Source organism: Arvicanthis niloticus, chromosome X (genome assembly GCF_011762505.2).
Source record: "Arvicanthis niloticus isolate mArvNil1 chromosome X, mArvNil1.pat.X, whole genome shotgun sequence".
Taxonomy (NCBI): domain Eukaryota; kingdom Metazoa; phylum Chordata; class Mammalia; order Rodentia; family Muridae; genus Arvicanthis; species Arvicanthis niloticus.
In genome coordinates, this window is record NC_047679.1 from 68,891,429 (window position 1) to 68,911,084 (window position 19,656).

The 19,656-nt window shown below is 34.8% G+C and overlaps 1 pseudogene; it reads right to left on the reverse strand.

Moving 5' to 3' along the window:
* Positions 1-11,608: 11,608 nt before the first annotated feature.
* Positions 11,609-18,989, reverse strand: LOC117695011 (uncharacterized; annotated as a pseudogene).
* Positions 18,990-19,656: the final 667 nt, after the last annotated feature.

A 19,656-nucleotide genomic window follows, 5' to 3' on the forward strand; every position in this document is an offset into this window, starting at 1 on the left:
GTGTCAGTAAATTAAAATATTGGAATGAACCAATAAAAAGGACTGTATGAAATAATAACTCATATTATTAAATGAATCACTGCTACATGACATGCTTTTCTCATTTCATCTAACATAAATTCTAAAAATAATCTTTAAAAATACATTATTGCCTCCAGTTTTCAGTTGAAAAGAGTAAAAAGTTAGAAAAATGTCTTAAAAGTAATAATATAATAAAATGTCTTAAAAGTAATAATAATAGTTGGCAAACAAACAAATAAATAAATAAATAATGTCATGAAAAGACAAGTATTTTCTTTCTGCTGTAACTTATCCTTTTTTTTTTCAAATTTATAGGCATGATTTTAGAGACTCAGGTTGTGGTAATAGATTTTTGTAAAAACTATTATGGCTAAATGTTAAAACTTACATTTTTATGAAGCAAGAATACAAACTCACCATTCATTTATTTTATGTACCCCTCTTCAAATATAAAACAATATAATACAAATGAATTTTATGAATTTTAGCAGATAAACTATTTGTTCAATTTTTAATGATGTATTTGTATACAGTTTTTATTTTTGTGAAATACAGAGATGACAGTGATTGACACCTATCATAAAATACAATATTTTAAAACTAGAAAATATAGAATAATATACATATATTGCTAGAAAACAATTTTTAAGTTTTTTTAAATTGAACATAAAACATAGAGAATTACTTATAACAAATAAAAACTCATAAAATTGTAAGAGACAATTTGTATTTTCACCTTTAAATTTTTATATTAATATATTAAGATATAGAACACACAGAATTCTCAAATATAAAAGAAAATACCCATAAAACAGGCCTATATAAAGATACATGTGTATTTTTGATTAGTATACTCTTTAAAGATCAACAGTTGTTCAAAAGCTTAAAAATCAAAATTCTCCAAATCACTGAACATGAAAGCCTTCAACATCTCTACATAAGTGAGAAACATTTTCATTATGTTTTAGTATTCATCCCATAGTGAATTTGTGGTTCCAATTTTATGATTTATTAATTACCTTCTACTTATTTAAACCATTTGTTTAATTTATGATTTAATAATGAAGTAAAAATATTTAAGAGAAAAGTTACATATCATTAATAAATAAAAACTATAGTGTGCTTTATTACCCTTTCCACATATATACTTCAGTATAACTGTCATAGTCCCAGTCATAGTGGAGTATATTCTAAGTAACAGTAAACAAAATAGACCCATCCTTGCCTAAACTGTTTTTGTCAAGTATTTTCTGGCAGCAATGAGAGAAATATTTAAGATAACAAGCATTACAATTTTCAAAGCATTTGAAGTGCTAATTGCTAATCAAATATAAGTTCTTAATCCCCATAATTCATTGTCCTCATCGCAGGTATAAATATATCTCATCTTTAAAATGAATATACTTCATTTTTTGACTGAAAAGCCTCCCACAGGCCCATAGGGAGTGGCACTACTAGGAGGTGTGGCCTTGTTGAAGAAGATATGGATGGCCTTGTTGGAGAAAGTGTCACTGTGGGGTGTGGGTCTCTGAGGTTTCAAATGCTCAAGCCAGACCCAGTGTCTCTAACTCTTCCTGCTGCTTGCAGTTCAGGTATAGAACTCTCATCTACCACTCCAGCAGCATGTCTGTTGTTTGCTGCTATGCTTCCTGCCATTACAATAATGGATGAAACCTCTGAACTGTAAGCTAGCTGCAATTAAATATTTTAATTTATAAGAGTTGCTTTTGTCATAGTTTCACTACACACCAATAAAAACCCTAACTATGGCATACACCAACCTGTATTTATATATTATAATTTATATATGTAAATTGTATATGTTAATTATAATATATATATATATATATATATATATATATATATATATATATGATTTTCTCCACTTACTGGTTGTTATCTATAATGCTGTTATATGGAGGTATATGAATCATGTTTAGTCATTTTAGAAACATAGCTGCAAATAGATGCATTCAAACACAAAATAGGTATTCTTCAGTTTTTTAAATGTTTTAATTATTGCAAAGTGACATCTTGTAATTTTGCAATTTCTTTTTATACTTTTACTCCTTTATGTTTATCAGTGCAAAGTGAGTATGTATTTTTGTTGGGTATATGTGTACAAAGTTGTAAGTGCATGTGTGTATGAGTACATGTGAATACCAGAGTTCTATATCAAGTGTCTTCTAATAGCATTGTTCAACTTATTTTATGATACCTGGTCTTTCACAAAACATTTATCAATTGGAGTATCTTGACTGAGCAATGAGTCCAAGAATCCATTTCTCATATCCTGCACTGTTGGTACTATGTATATGTACATTGCCATGAATGGGTCTTATATGTTATGAACTCAGGTCCTCATGCTTGCATGACAGACACATTACTGACTGATATTTCAATCCAGCTTTGTGAATTGATTTTGTTTTTTATTTTGTAATGACAAAATAAAAAACAACACATTCTTATAGTGTTTATTACTTGCATACCTTCATTGGATAAATTTCTGTTCAAATACTGTTCTCATGTCTGTCATTGGCTTTTGACTTCCAATGAAATTTTAGTGTTTTTTTTATTACAAATGTTATTTGATTTTCATTTTTTCTCCCATTCTATGCATTATTTTTTCTTTTATGGAAAGTGTCTCCAGGTGCAGAATTTTCAATTTTGATAAAACCTGATAATATTGATTAGCATATTGCTATAGTGACAAAAATACATAAGATTATGAATGTAGAAGAGCAAAACATTAGGTAAGAGTAAGATTCCAGTCCCATACTATTACCTAAAGATTTTTATAGCTGATCAAATCTCATAACAGAGTACAATGTCATTATTCATCATGAAACTGAGCAACTAGGTAACTTCCTCACTCACAGCAAACAGTGTCCAAGAAATAAAGAAAAATAATCATATGTCTTTCAAAGTGCATTGTCAGTTATGTCAGTTTCCATCAAAGTGTAAGACCACTGAGAGGTTGGCGAATTCCTAAAAAAGACACTGCCTGGTGACAAAGCCTTTTAGACATGACCCTTTCCTGAACACTTATTCAAAACCTAACCTCCCTGAAAAATCTTATATATTTTTAACAGTACAGGTAGATGTATCCTATAAATAAAAACCCCTCATTTCTTGACTTTTCCTGTTTTGTGATCTGTATGAGATTCCACATAAGCTCAGTTATCCTCTATACTAAAATGAAAAGGTTTTTTTTTAAACTTACAATGTTAAAGAAACAGTAATCCAATGTAAGCATTCCCAATTCACACAAGGAGAATAATAAAAGTATATTTAAAAGTAAGACCAAAATGAAGCAGAGCAAATAGTATCTAATGTAGCCCCATGGTACATATGGCAACAGATGTGCACTCTGAAATGCTTACAAAGTGCTTTACTGACATGCTATCTGAGTACAGCAGACATTGTTTACATATTTTTTGAAATATAGAATTTGTATTTTGGAATTTGAATGATAATTTCTAGTTTTTGATTTCTCTACAATAACATTTTCAGTTTATTAATATTGTTTACCTGGTAAATATTATACTCATGTTTTGCTTTGGTTTCTTAGAAATAGTTTTCTCAAGATACCATTATAAATGTGTTTCAATGAAAACACATGAAATACAGAGCTTAGGTGTATTCCAAAAAGGATATCACAGGGGAAACTTTTGTGTGCTAGAAGTAATTCTGTATATATGACTATAGCTGGGAAAATTTAGCCCTTGACAGGAAACTGTAAATCAAATATGGAAAATATTATAATATATTAATTTTAACTTTACTTAAGAAAAATGTTTTGTAATATTTCTCTCCAGTCTTATAACCATATATGTTTTGTAGACACCAATGCACATTCTACTTAACTTTAATTAAAAGACACCCATGAGAGAGATTATGTAGAGTTTCTTTCTTTCAATTATTACTCTTAAAATAATACCTTATTACCATTAAAATTGGAATTAATAGTAGAATAATTTCTTTGTGGTAAAATATTTTTATATGTATACTATAATCATGTATTTATTCATCTCCTGATAAGCTGTGTGTACATCTTACTGATTGTGCTTACTGCAGTAACAAATATGGGAATACAAGCTTTCTTTTGTTGTGATATCACATGTTTTAAATATCTATACCCAGAAGTAAAAAAACCTGTATCATATGGTAAATATATTTTTACTTTTTAAAGGGCTCTAAGGCTATTTTCTAAAGATTGAATTAATTTACACCAGACCAACAGTATTAAGAGTTTTCTATTCTCTTCCTCCCCACATATATTTGTATTATTGTTCTGATCCACATTATTCAGGGTGAGATGCTGTCTCATCATGGTTTTGACTTGTTCTTGCCTGATAGATAATGAGGTTAAATTCTTTTTATGGATTTAGGAGTCTATGCCAATTGGTCACTTTCTTTCTTTCTTTCTTTCTTTCTTTCTTTCTTTCTTTCTTTCTTTCTTTCTTTTATTCCTTCCTTCCTTTCTTTTGGTTAGTGTGTGTGTGTGTGTGTGTGTGTGTGTGTAAACTATGGAGAAATTTCCTTTGATAACTTCTTTTTGACCCATTGTAATTCTATAGAGATTACTATATGTTCTTGTATGTATCACTATTTTATTGATTTATAGTAAGCACTTTGTAACACATCATTCCAATATTTTATACATATCTTTTTTTAAATTCCTATTTTCAAATATATCTTGAAACAATCCATTTCTTGTGTTAACCAAATGACTCCTTTACATTTGCTACTTTTATTTATTTTTTATATCATCTACCCGTTTTGAAGTCCGTGAGTTCAGGACTGTTTTGTTCACTAACAATTCATAACTCTTTTAAATAGAGGTCTTAATTTAAAATAAGATATTCCTAATTAAAATTGCATTGAATTTTTGAGATTTATCCTTCTTTGCCACAGTTTAGATCTCTTGAATGATCCCTTAATATCAAACACTACACAGTAAATATTGTATAATTAATGCTTTATGAGTAAAGAACTGACAATCACCAATAGCCAAATTTGGTCATTTAATAGAGTCAGCCAGCAGTAAAATATAATTGTGTAAAAGCCAAGAAAACAAACATTCAACTATGTGCACAGCATCATTGTTATCTTAGCTCGAAGATTTTCAAGTTACAGAAAAGGATACCTGTTGAATAGATGAACAAGTTCCCCTTTTTCTTGTAGTACTGTTACTTAAATTAATGAGCTACAAAATATAGCAAGCAAGTTTATTAGAGAGTCATTATAAATGTGCATGTGATTACCTGAACTTTTGATTAAATTCATGCTGTGTACTTTTCTCCATCTATGCTTCCACATTTAGGTTGGTACCATTAATAATGCAGTCAGTGCATTGTACTGCCTTTTATAGGAAGTTCATTATTATTTATCCCATGAACACACATTCAATAAATGGAAAATCTAAACTGTGCATACAACAAATTCATACCATTGTGAACTAAACTTAACATTTAAACAGACATTCTCAAAGGGCTGTGACCCAGTAAAACATCGTTAAAATACAATTTCCAACTCTTGTTTTCAGTTGCTACAAAATTTGTCAAAAAACGTATACTAATGTATTCATAATAAAAATGAACCTACTTTTTCACCTTTACTGATACGTCACCATCAACAATACAGTACCTTTTGCTAAGTATAGAGGACTTGCTTTTTAAAAATATCTGCTGTGAAAGCAAAATAATTTGAGCTCAAATCTTCAGCATTCAGATGAAATCCAGGTGTGGCTAGATATATCTGTAATACCAGTACTGATGGATGGAAGCAGGTGGATAATAGATACAGGCTGTGTGGGACTGCGAAAGGATAGCTTGGTTCTTGATTGGGCACAGGTCTAGAACCCTGAACCTTGATGGGACAATGGCATGTGTTTGGCCATGCACCCAGAACCCAGTGTCCTGACATGCTGTCTAAGACCTCCATTTGATCTGTGCCATTCAGTCATGTAGGGCAACACCCCTACCAGCCTCTCCACAGGTAGAGGACTTGACTACAGGCCAAAGGCCCTAGAAAGATTTCCATATTAATGAGATACCTAAAAGCCAGGGGGCAAAGCCAATTATGTATTCCTTTCCCAGACCCTCCTCCCTACCCCCTCCCTATTTAAGTTAGGTCCACCTGACCTAAGTGGGGGTGCATCCAGATTCAATTACCATTTGCTATGAAAATAAAGCCATTTAGAACATTAGACTCCCTTGTGTCTTTTGGGGCCTGCCATGGGGAAGTGCAAAGAAGGCCTTTAATGATCTACTGTAGCTACAGCTGCCATGCTTTCCTGAGGACCTCTCTGCATTCCAGCCATGGGGACCACCTCTTCAAGCAAGTTAGCCAGTCCACCAAGTCTGCTAAGTGAGTACAGTAACCGAGTCTCTCCCATGGGGCACCTTCAGAGCTCTCCCTGCCCCCCTCGTTTCTCTTGGCTGTGGGCCAGCCCCTTACACCCCTAGTCTCCATTATGCTGAGGCCTCCCAATGGTGTCTGGGAGCCCTAGAATGGAAGCCACCAGCCTCTGGGTCCACTTATAAAGCCAGAAATTTAAGTGGCCCCATGGAGCTTCAGACTGAGTGAGAAATTCCCCTACCAGGCAGGTCTCTGTAGCACCCACCAGTGCCTTGTGCGGTGTGAACTCAGTCGAAATTCCTGCACCCCAGCTTCTTTGGCTGTGGGAATCACAACTGCCCAAGATTCAAGAACCCATGCACTGAGCTATCATTCCCCGAAAGGCTGTATAACCAGCCTAAAGTGAAATGGTGATATCCAGGATGGAAGAGATAGAGGAATACAGACAAAGCCATATTATGATCTCTACATGCCCAAACATGAGTATACATAAGTGCATGTACACACACATCCATAAGAAATTTTAACACACACAAACACACACACACACACACACACACACACACACACACACACACCATTCATATAAGCAAGATGAAAAACAAAAAGATGAATAAAAGATTATTGAAATTAGGAGAGTAGCAAAACCAGAAAGTGATTGATGATGATCCTGTTTATCCATGAGTACATCATGTTGTATACTCCAAGCTACAAGCATAAGAGTTATAGAAGTCAAAATTTAAAAACCAGTTAAGAAGGTAACAAGAAATAAATCACTTTCATTACTAATTTCCAAACTTCAAGCCAGCCAACATGGAAGAGACACCAAAACTTACAAAAAGAAAAGATAAATTGAATGTTGTCCATACATTTATAATTTAGTATTTGACCCATCACTGTGGAACATTGAACTTGACAAAGACTCATGAACTTTATAGCCAGGCTAGCATATACAGAGTATGTTGATATAAAATTAACTGCTCTCCTGACCTCTTCTGCAGTCTAAGAGGGCAGAGTAGGGCAGAGTATGTTCCACTCTCTGTGGAACATAGCAAAACATTGACAAAATGTAAATAACAGTGATATTGTAAGAATTTCAGGTCTCAGTTTAAACTTAAAATTGAAAGAATCTCAGGTTTCCATTAAACTTAAAAATTAATTGCCCCAAGACACATCCCAGGAGGAGCACATTTCTTAGTCAGAGGACACCTGCTGGATTAACATTCAGAGGAAAAAGAGAGAGACTGATTAACATTTCTCAGGTCACAGGGAAGGGAACACACCTGCCAGTGGAGAAGGCCCAGAGCAGGTAGACACATTCTGCAGGACAGAACAACCCTTGCCACTTACAGACAAGGGAGGATTTGCCACCCTATTCTCCAAAGACCAATCAGTTTAAAAGTCACACTGCTCTGCCAATCATATTGTGCCTAGTCACTGTTTCTCTAGTCCACCCCTTAAACTGTATAAAAACTGCTCTTAGCTTTAGCTGGGGGTTCCTCTTGCCTCTGTGTGAGGGAACTCCAGTGCACTTATTATCAATAAACCTCTTGTTATTGCATCGAATCCACTGTCTGTGTTTCTGCAGGAGTGCTTCCCCAGGTTTAGATCTTAGAGTCCAACAATATCTGTCCAACTAATACTTTTCAAACTCTTCCAAAAAAGAAAAGCAAGTGCACTAACAAAAATATTCTGTAAAACTTCTGTTTCCCTTATAACTTTTCTGGCTGAGAAACAAAACAAACAAAAAAGAAAGATGGGAAGGAAGGAAGGAAGGAAGGAAGGAAGGAAGGAAGGAAGGAAGAAACTTAAATCTCAATTTCACTGCAATATAATTGAAATTTTTCTCAATTTTTTTGGAAGAATTAAACAATAAATGAAGAAAACTATATTCAATGACCAAGTTGGTTACATACTAAGAATGTATACAATAATATAATAAATATCATTTAAGACAGAACTCATATGGTCATTTCAATAGAATAATAAAAGTCATTTGATGAAATCTAGAATGCTTATGTGACAAAAGTCCTGAGGAGAGTAGGAATAGAAGGAAAATATTTCAAAACAATAAAGTCTATATATGACAGGCTTTTAGTAAATATTATGCTATGTGGGATAAAACTTACTACATTTTTCTCCTGAAATTAAGACAGACACATGGTAATCACTATCTTTTTTGTTATTCATCCTACAACTTGAAGTGTTAGCTAATGAAATAAAGCAAGGGAAACAAAAATGAAAGTGATTCATATAGAAAGAGAGTCAAATCATCCCTATTGGCAGATGGAATGAATCTATACTTTAATGAACACTAAATTCTTTCACCAGAAAACTCTTAAGAGTGGTAAATAAAGTAGCAAGATAATTAGTATAGAAATTTGATATTTTATAGACCAATCTTGTAAAAAGGAAATCAGAAATAAAATGCCATTTGCAATAAATTCACATGAATATAGCTAAAAATTAAACAATCTAAAAAGGTAAAATAGATCTATAATGATAATTTTCAAACATTGATAAAAAATTTAAGAAGACACTGCAGTGGTGGTGCATGCCTTTAATCCCAGCACTTGGGAGGCAGAGGCACATGAATTTCTGAGTTCGGGGCCAGCCTGGTCTACAGAGTGAGCTTCAGGACAGCCAGGGCTACACAGAGAAACCCTGTCTCAAAAAAAGTGTACAATCAAGGCAACATACATTAAATACTGTAGAAGAAACAAAAGGAATTTGAACTTGACAATTAAAAGAGCCTTAACACATGTATGAATACTTGTTTGAAATCCAGATCCTACCCTGACTTTATCTCTTGCTCATATAACACCATATAGAACTGCAGCTAACATTCAAGTAGGTCTCTGAAAATGTTACTTTAATTGGATATTTTATCTATTTACATTTCAGATGACTAGCACACTACATGGTTCCACTGGTGTTTGAACCCCAGACCTTCTACATGTAAAGCATTACTGTAAGTTGCATTGATTGTACACTTTCTAATAGTGTTAGTGTGTTGAAATCTGGCATGTCAGCCATGGAGGTCTATCAACCAGCTTTTGTTTTACTGCACTGAATTTCAAAGAAACTTGGTCATCTGAAAAAAACCTTGTAAGTACTGGAAGAAGTAAGTCGGCTTTAAGCAAAAGTAAGAGGGTAGTGGGCTTGATTATTGCTGGTATAACAACTTTACTTATATTAATTGCTAGAACTACTACTTCTGCAATTGTTTGACACAAGAATTTAAGACAGATACTTTTGTTAATTATTTAGAAAAATGTTACTAATGTATTGAATATACAAGACCAGTTAGATAGGCATTTAGGACAATGAATGGATTCTTTTATCCTATTCAAATTATTGGAAGGAGGTTCAAATTTTAAGAATAATGAACCATCTCGACTGTCATGCAAAATACCATAGGATTCATGTTAGTTCTAAAATTTCGAGGGGTACTCATTATAATTAAAGACACTTGTGGTGTATTTGGCATAAATCTAACAACTCTCTGGATGTTTTAACTTTGCATAGTGAGCTTATGAATTTAAACAACTCTGCTCTGCTGAGTGTTGATCCAGCATATACTGCTGATAAAATTATCCATGACCTAAGGTCATTATTTCTATTTTGGTCAAGCTTCAAGAATGGGATGTATAGCTTGCTCATGCTAGCTTTTTGTCCTGAGAATAATTTTATTTCTGCCCATCGTGTTAAAGCTTGTCTTTAATAATAACATCAGCATGTTGTCAGCCAAACTACATGGCTTGAACCTGAAAATGGACCCCAGACAGAGTTATTTAATTAACAAGCTGGCAAGCTAAGGATGTGTAAGTTTCAGCACAGAGCCTTAGCAACCTAAGACATAAGTGTATTACTTTTGATAATGCATATTTCACAATGGGCAAGGAAGGCATTCTTGGGAGAATGACCTTAGACATGCTCATTCTTTATGAAATAAAAATGGGAAGAGGTGGAGAGCTTTGAGGGCTGCTTGGGAAGAATCTGACATGGGCCAGGGACAAGGAAATGGACTGCTTAACAGGAATATGACATAAGCCAAGGACAAGGAAGTGGACTTCAGGCAGGAAGCTGACAATAGGCTAGAAGAAAGAAGTAATTTCAGGCAGGAATCTAAAGCTTAGGCTAAAACATAAAATAGGCTTCAAACATAAAAATGATTTTGGGCTAGGACAAGGAAGTAGGTTCAGATATTTTGGTCATCCTGATAAACCCTTAGAAACAGTGATCACAGGAGTGTTCACAAATGTTTATTACCTTGCTTGTTCTTTGACTATTTGTGTTTATTGTCTTGCTTGGTTCTTGACTACTTGCATCTATTGTATTGCTAGTTCCTCAACATATAACTGACCTTAATACTTTCATGTAATTAAAATGGTATAAAAGCAAAAAGGAGAAGAGGGAATGAGATAGGGGATTTCTAGGGAGGGGAAATGAGGAAACAGAAGGCATCTGAAATGTAAATAAATAAAATATTCAGTAAAAAAGAAAGTTCTCCTATTTTAGGAAAGTAAATATGAAATGCTAATATTAGCAAAAGTTGTCTACAAATTCAGTAAAACTGCAGTCAATATTCCAACCTTAATCTTCAAAGAATATAAAAGACACTACTAAAGTGCCTAGGGTCTGTAAAAGACTCAAAATATTCAAGACATGCTAATAAAAAATTAATACTAGATGTTCTCTTTTACCTGTTCTCAGTTGTTTTTCAGAGTTTTAATAACAATAAAGATAAAGGTATAATACTTGCATAAAATTAAATAAAATACAGCACAAGTATCAATATAAAGGACTAATAGTTAATATTTTCAAAGCAGCTTAATTTTTATAAATGTTTAAATTTGGTAATTGGAATAAATAAAACTTTAAAAAATATATTTGTAGGACTATTGAAAAGCCTCATCTAAAAGAATGCCTATCTTTTTTTTTTTTTAGAAAAGAATTGATCTTAATCTTTATTTATAGGACACAACATGGTACGAAATTCCACATTGAAATAAACTCAAATGACAGCTTCATATAGTATGCATAGTTCATAACCTCAAGTATAGTTTCATTTGTACAAAGTGCTTCAATAACAAATCACAAATTTAAAAGAGTTCTTAGTAGAACAATAATAAGACAAATTCATGAAAACACAGAATAGCACAAAATATAGCTAAAAACTTTGTGCCTTGTCTAGACATTAGAATTTAATGGTCCAAGAAGCTTAATCTTGAACTTGGAAGGTGAAGCCTTCAGAGGTAGTTTCTGGCATCACATTTTGATCATCCTCTTCCTCCACTAAGAAGTACTTCTCAAGTTTAATGAGGCTTTGTATACAGTTTTGTTTTCATGGCTCTGTAGTGCTTCAATTTTATCCATGTTTCCACAATCTTCAATCATTATACTGAGTTTTCTCTCTCACCTAGTTTCTCTGCAGAATAAAAGATATTTAAAATGGCATCAAGAATAATGTGAATAATCTTGGTATCTTTTGCACTCAAAGGTATCTGGAACAACAGATTTATGTTCTATTACCTATTTAAATTATCTGAAGGAGGTTCAGCGTTCAGGAGTTAGGAGCCATCTTAAGTGTCATGACAAATATCTTTGCAGTAGTGTTACTTCTATAATTCACAATGATTGTCATTATAATTTGAAAAAAGTTTAAAGACACCTGTAGGGTATTTGGAATAATCCTAACACCTCTCCGGGTGTTTTAACTTTTCATAGTGAGATTATGAATTTAAAGAATGCTGCTTTGTTGAGCTTTGCTGCTGTAGATAATACTGATAAAATTATATATGGCCTGAGGTCAGTATTTCCATTTTGGTCAAACCTCAGGATTGGGAATGGCATACATAACTTAATTATGCTAGCCCTTCTTGTCCTGGGATTACTTTTATTCCTGCCCATTGTGGTAAAGCTTGTCTCTAACTACATCAACAGGATGGCAACCAAAGTACATGACTTGAAACTAAAAATGGACACCCAGACAGAGTTATTAACTTAACATGCTGACAAGCCAAGATGGCTGACAAGTAAGATTCTACACAGACACCAACCTAAGACAGAAGTGCATTGCTTTTAATAATGCATATTCCATGACAGGTAAGAAAAGCTTTCTTGTCAGAATGACCTAAGACAGGGTTAGTCTGGTTTATGCAATAAAAAGGGGGAGACCTGGAGAGCTTTTGGAGCTGCTTAGAAGGAATCTGACATAGGTCAAGAACAAGGAAATGGACTGCAGGCAGGAATCTGACATTAGGCTGGAACAAAGGATTAATTTCAGGCAGAAATCTAAATCCTAGGCTAGAACAAATCAGAAATTTCAGGCAGAAATCTAAATCTTAAGCTAGAATAAGGAAGTAGGGTTCAGGTATGAAAATTACTTTGGGCTAGGACAGGGAAGAAGGCTCAGATATATTGGCCATCCTGATAAGCCCTTAGAAATAGTGATCATAGGAATGTTCATGGGATTCTTTTTAATATTGTGCATGTTCTTTGACTATCTGGGTTTATTGTCTTGCTTGTTCCTTGACTATTTGCATCTATTTTATTGCTAGTACCTCAACCTAGAACTGACCTTAATACTAGCATGTAATTTAAAAAGTATAAAAGCAAAAAAAGAGGAGGAGGAATGGGATGGGGATTTATGGGGGAATAATGGGGAAGGGGGATGGCATCTAAAATTTAAATAAATAAAATATTGAATAAAAAAGAGGTTCATCAGAGGTTCTATTATCTCACAATGAATGAGATACACAATCTGTTCAATAGTCCCACCACTGGTAGAGTTGTTTATACCTCAAATAAACCCCTTCTATGTCTTAAAGTCTACATTAGAGAAATCACCAACAGGAAACAGGATGAGGTCATGATTCAGAACTTGCTATATCTGGTCATGGCATCCAGCTATAATGGTAGAAATTGTGCACCTGGCCTCCTTCTAAATATTAGTTTTGGGGTTTGTTAGCAGGCTGGGAAAGACTAAAACTCTCCTGCATTTATCACATTCTGAGTCTTTTCATCTGTTCCAGTGACAAGATTCCCTATGATTTTTTTAGTGCAGGACTCACAATGGGCAATTAAGTAGCTCCCAGAAGCGTCACAAGTTGGAGAACAACTCCCTTCTTCACAACCATCTCAATGAACTCATTTGGATCATCAGTCAGGTAAAAAATAGACCAACATGAATCTGCTAATACTTCTGGATTGTTTTGCTGGCTTTCAAAATTGTTACTATTTATGTCTTTAATAATGTTCTCAACAAACCAATTTACAGTACTCTGATTGTTTTGGTTTTCCTGTATGGGAGAAGTTGCAACATCAGGAAATGAGCTGATGTTTCTTCTTTTCAGTATCTGGTCATCCTTTTAAGTTTTCCTAAGTACCACATTAACTAGTACTATTTGGTGGCTGAGCATTTCTGTACTCTTTTTCTCCTTGTTCTTGAATCTATTAAGCCAGGCAGCTGGTGAATTAGCATTCTTATTGGTGGACATGGTTGCAGGGACAAGGAGGAAAGCTACACAGCCCACCCAGTCTTCCAAGAAAGTCAGTGCTGGTCTCTCAAGCTGTGGGTCTGTGCCTGTCAAAATGTCCACTCAAGAATGCTTACCTTAAATGAAAATATATGTCAACAAATACTGGCTAAGTTATGGGAAAGAGTTAAACTCCTTTTATTGTTGAAAGAAATGTTAGCTTTTGATACTATAGGAAAGCCAATAGGATTTTCTTTCCTCCAAAAATGAACATACCCCTGTCGTATGATCCAGGTATACAACACCTGCTTATATACTTAACATGTTCTAAGTTAATATAATTCAGAGATACTTGCACATAGTTTTTTTATTGCTTCAGTATACAGAAGAGCTAAAAAATATTAACCAACAAAAATGTCCATTCACAATGTAATTTTATTCTACATAAAGATATATAATTATGATATTTAAAGTAATAGGATGGAATTGGGAATCATAATAAGAAAAACACTCCAGACTCTGAAATTTATAAAATGTGCATGGAGTTCAAAATTATATATATATATATATATATATATATATATATATATATATATATGTGTGTGTGTGTGTGTGTGTGTGTGTGTGTGTGTGTGTGTGTGTACAGAGAGAGAGAGAGAGAGAGAGAGAGAGAGAGAGAGAGAGAACACATACCATATGGCTTCTTCAAACTATTAGTGTTAACATACATACAAGTTTATGCTGAATAAAAAGCCTAAGGCTGTTGTGAATACCTCTTCTTTAATTTTTAATTAGAAATTTCCTGAAAAAGATAAAATTATACAAATTATTGCCACTGTTACTGTTTGTCTACAAGAATGTCATGGTATGACTTGTGTTGGTGAAGAAAACCTATATGTTGCTCATAGGGCATGCATTCATCAAGTCAATTCTGAATGGGAATCTTCCTGTATTCTGACTAGCTCTCACACTATTCTGTCCTATGTAGACTGCTTGAGAAAAGCAATCAAAAATCTTACCTAGCTTTCCAATACAATAATGAACAACATAGCAATATAGGATTTATATCCATAAGTATGATAATGAAACAGAAATAATATGTATATCAACTACTTTCTTTTTGAATTAAAGGCCCACTCTATAGAAGGAAACACATGCTTGGCATAGCTGATTTGACCATGTGTAGGAGTAATATTTAGAAAATGGCACCCTGTCATGTTTGTTCCTGGGCAGCCACCATGTTCCCACTGTTCTTCAGCTCTGAAAAAGTCTCTAGCTAGCTAGATGAACAGGCCCTGGCACCCATGAGATGCCAGCATGCGGGATGTCTGTGCCAATCCACCACACTGCATCCACAAAGCTCGCCTAAACCCCAGACAATATCTGCCATCCTCACAGTACCTGATACAAATGAGACTCTTAAAGCTGAATGATTATCTAAAGGATTTATATATTTAGAAATGCTCAATCAATAAGATGTCCACATAATTAGAGTTGCTACCCAATACTTAACCTTTTGATAGAAGTTGCTACCTAAGACAGCTTTCAAGTTAACTGTGATTCTCCATGGCTGATAACCTCTTTCTTCTCTTCCCCTTCCTCTATTTCTACCCTTCCTGTCTTTTTTCTTTCCTCCTTTGTTGGGAGCTGACTCCTAGCAGAAAGCAGTTATCATCTTTGCAGCCATCTTGAGACATATACCCTGAAAAGAAACTTGTTTTCAACAGCCTCAACAACTGAGCATATTCTGATAAACATCTTGTTTATCCCACATATCATGTTTTGCTATTTATTGCCCCCAGCTGCAAGGCGCCCATGATATCCTTGCCTGCAAGACGCACATGGTATTCATACCTACAAGGTACTTGGCAAAGTGTATAAATACCCTTGATTTTCTTTCAATAAATGAGACTAGAAAATTGACCACAAATCTTGTCTTGTCTCCATTCTTCACGTCTCTAGCCCCTTCATCCCCACTCTCTCTTTCTATGCCCTGACCCCTGGACTAGAGCACCAGCTCTGGCCAGCACATAGTGGCCCCAAGCATGGGGCAGTGCAGTCCAGAACATCTTGGACCCCAAGCATGGGGCAGAGCAGTCAACAAGGTAGTGGCACCTCAATGTTGGAGCTCCAGTAAGTGGGACACAGTGAAGGACACTGGGAATTGAAAGCAGGCATCCTCACTTCTGTGCTGGAGAACCTGTTGACTGATGGAGCTAGCTTGGCAGTGGTGCTCAATGTGAGACACCAAGAATGAGAGACACAGTGAGGGATGTTATTGAAAGAAGGGTCTGCCAAGAATTCAGAATTAAAACAAAGGTGATTGCAGCGAGATCAGTAGGTCATAGTAATGAAAATGGAGCAAGAAATAAGTGAGCAGAAACAGATGGAAAGGGCTTTAAAGATGCAAAGAGTCGATTGCAGACTGTTCTGAGTCGAGAGCCAAACAGATAAATTGATAAATAGAAGGTTGCTCTAGGCAGAGAGATGAACAGAAAAAAAAATATAATCAGTTATATTAGATTGATTTAACTTTCACAATGTGTGTGATTCTGAGTTGTGTACTTATATTTTTCCTCTGGATAAAAGGTCAATGTAAAAGTTTTTGGGTTACTGGCTCAAGGAAAGGCTGACTTGGGAAAAAAGTTTTTCTATGTATTTTCTGAAGAGGTCATTAAAGTAGTAGTATATCTTCCAAAATTATATGGATCAGACATGACAGTGGTAGGCCTCCAGAAGACTAGATTCCCAAAAATCAAACAAAATATTTATCTTGATACTAGAATTTGCCTTGAGATTTGTATATTACAGAATACACAGCCTTGGTGAATGAATCTTCTTGTCATCTGCATGTCTACTGATGTCCTGGACTTTCAGCTGGATACAGTTAAGACAGACATCAGAGGCTTATCAATTTACCCTTCCTGTCATCCCACTTCTAATATCTCAATGCCCATATTCAGCTTGAAGAAGTTAATGAAGATTTGGCACCCCAATTCACTGGACTTGGGGACTGAGATGGTTAATATTATTCTGTCTTTCTAAAAAAAAGTAATGGTTTTATTAGGACAGGATGGAAGAGCTAAAATAGATTACACAGTCATAGTCTATTGGTCGAAATCTGTATAATTGTTACTAAGCTGATGCAAATTCAAGGGTTTCATTGGTAAAATTTCTTCTATTCAAAATTTGTGTGTACAAGGCTTAGACCTTTTACTTCTCCAACAGGGGGCTTGTGTGCTACCCTTAAAGAAGAGTGTTGCTTTTATACCAACCATTTAGACATTAATTCTCTTGTCTCTTGGGTGCATGCTGTTTAACAAACTGATGGCTTTTGTACAACAACAGATAGACGCTATTCAAATGAAACCCATACAGGTCCTCTATTACAGGCTGGAAGTAAGGAACTCTAAAACCTTTGTCATCAGGATTGATGAGGATTAACCCATAACTTAGGCACTAAGCCAAATAGTCAATGATGGGTAAGAGAACACCTCAAGACCCTTGACCTTAACTGGGAAACCTCACCATCCTAAGACAGAAGCTCAATCAAATAGCTGTTGAGTATTCAAAGAAGGGAACGGGAGTCTGGGGTCCTTTGTTCCAACCTAAGGTAGGCACAGTTTCCATATGGTTTTCCAGCCTTCCCTTTTGAACAAAAATTAAAAAGGGAGAACAGTTGGGAACTGACTCCTAGCAGAAAGCAGTTATCATCTTTACAGCCATCTTGAGACATATACCCTGACAAGAAACTTGTTTTCAACAGCCTCAATAGCTAAGCATACTCTGATAAACATCTTGTTTATCCCACATATCTTGTTTTTCTGTTTAGTGCCCCCAGCTGCAAGACACATTCAGTATCCACGCCTACAAGGCACATGGCAAAGCATATAAATACCAATGATTTCCTTTCAATAAACGAGACTAGAGACCTAACCACACACCCTGTCTTGCCTCCATTCTTTGAATCTCTTGCCCCTCCATCCGCAGTCTCTGTTGCTGGACCCTGTTGTCTGATGCCCTCAGACCAGTGCACTTAGCCCCAAGCATGGGGCAGTGTGTTCCTCAACACTCCCCTTTCTTGCTTTCTTTCTCAGCTCCACATCTTCTTCTACTTCATAATTATGGAGCTCCACTGTGAATACCATGTAGCAGAATAAGTATCCTGCTACAACCTTGTCCTAGGGTGAACCTAATACTATAATTCTTCTATACAGAGATTTTATCAAATTGCCCATTAAATTCACACATCTCTAAAGAGTTAGTCTCCAATATTTTACCTTTCTTTGTTCTGTGGGTAGGGTTAATACACAAACATAATTTTCATAGTGTAGAGAGTCAGTTAATGTGAACTGATTCTGAAAATGGGACATCTACATTCTATATACTTACAAGACTTAAGGATGCTTATAGAAGAATATATAGAAACATTGTAAGACTTAGAAGTAAATGGAAAACTGAAACAAAATAATGTCTTCAATGTGGTAGGATGACTACAGTCATGAAAATACAACAACTATAGTTCTTTAACAAACTCGGGCCAGTCAATATTGTAGCTTTCAAAGGGAAAAAATTCATGAGAACCCTACCCTTAGCTGTGAATCTATGTACTGTTATGTCTTCTAGAGAAACAAGTGTTAGCATTCAAGAGCAGAGTTTCTAGTAGGTAACCACACTCCAGTAAATAGAACAATATTCAGAATTATATGGATAGCACATATTGCAATAAGTATGATAAAACATAAATTTCAGAAGTAGGACAAGACATTTATAAAGTAATAAGTAAGGTTAGATCTTGAATGTGTTGGGGGGAGGAATTTGGGTGAATGTGATTAAGGGACATTGAATTAAATTCTGAAAGATTTAATATTTTTAGGACAGGAGAACGTCACTGTGGTGGTTTGAATCAGAATGGTCCCTACACACTCATGTGTTTAAATGATTGGCCTGTAGAGAGTGATCTCATTGAAGTATGTGTGATTTTGTTGAAAGAAGTATGTCAGTGGAGACAGTCTTTGAGATTATACATGTGCAAAGTAGGCCTACTGTGGCAGGCTCATTCTTCTGCATTTGGATCAAGATGAGAAATCTCAGCTCCTTCTCCATCATCATGTCTGGCTGCATGTTGCCATACTTCTTGCCATGACAGTAATGAACTAACCTCTGAAACTGTAAAAATGTTGCAATTAAATATTTTCTGTTATAAGAGTTGCTGTGGTAATGGTGACTCTTCATAACAATAAAACACTAACTAAGATTGTGGTATTGCTGTGATATTTCTGACTGTGGTTTTGTTTGGAGGAATGTTGACTTTGGGATTTTGGGTTAGAAAAGCAACTGAGAGCTTTAAGTGGGGCTTAATTGTCGATCCTTGTAAGAACAAGAAATAAAGGGGTGTTGATGATAATTTGAAGTTGGAGAACTGGCTCAAGAGGTTTCAGACTAGAAAAATATTTGTATATGCCAAGAGAGCATTCTGGTTATATTTTAGCTAAGAATGTGGCTCCTGTGTGTTCTTGTCTTAAAAATCTGACTGAGGTTAAATTGAAGTGTTACAGATTAATTCTATTAGCAGAAGTCTGAATGTAGTCTAGTATTGACTCTGTTATGTGATTATAAGTGTTTACTCTTGAAGATTTATAATGAAATGGGACAACTTTATCAAAGAAAAGTAGAAAATGTACAACTCAAGGAGAATGGGTGCTCTAGGAAATGGAATTGAGCTAAACTATGTAAGGAGATTAAACAGATTAAATAAAATCCTGATGTTAAATTGAATAAAGGGGAGGAT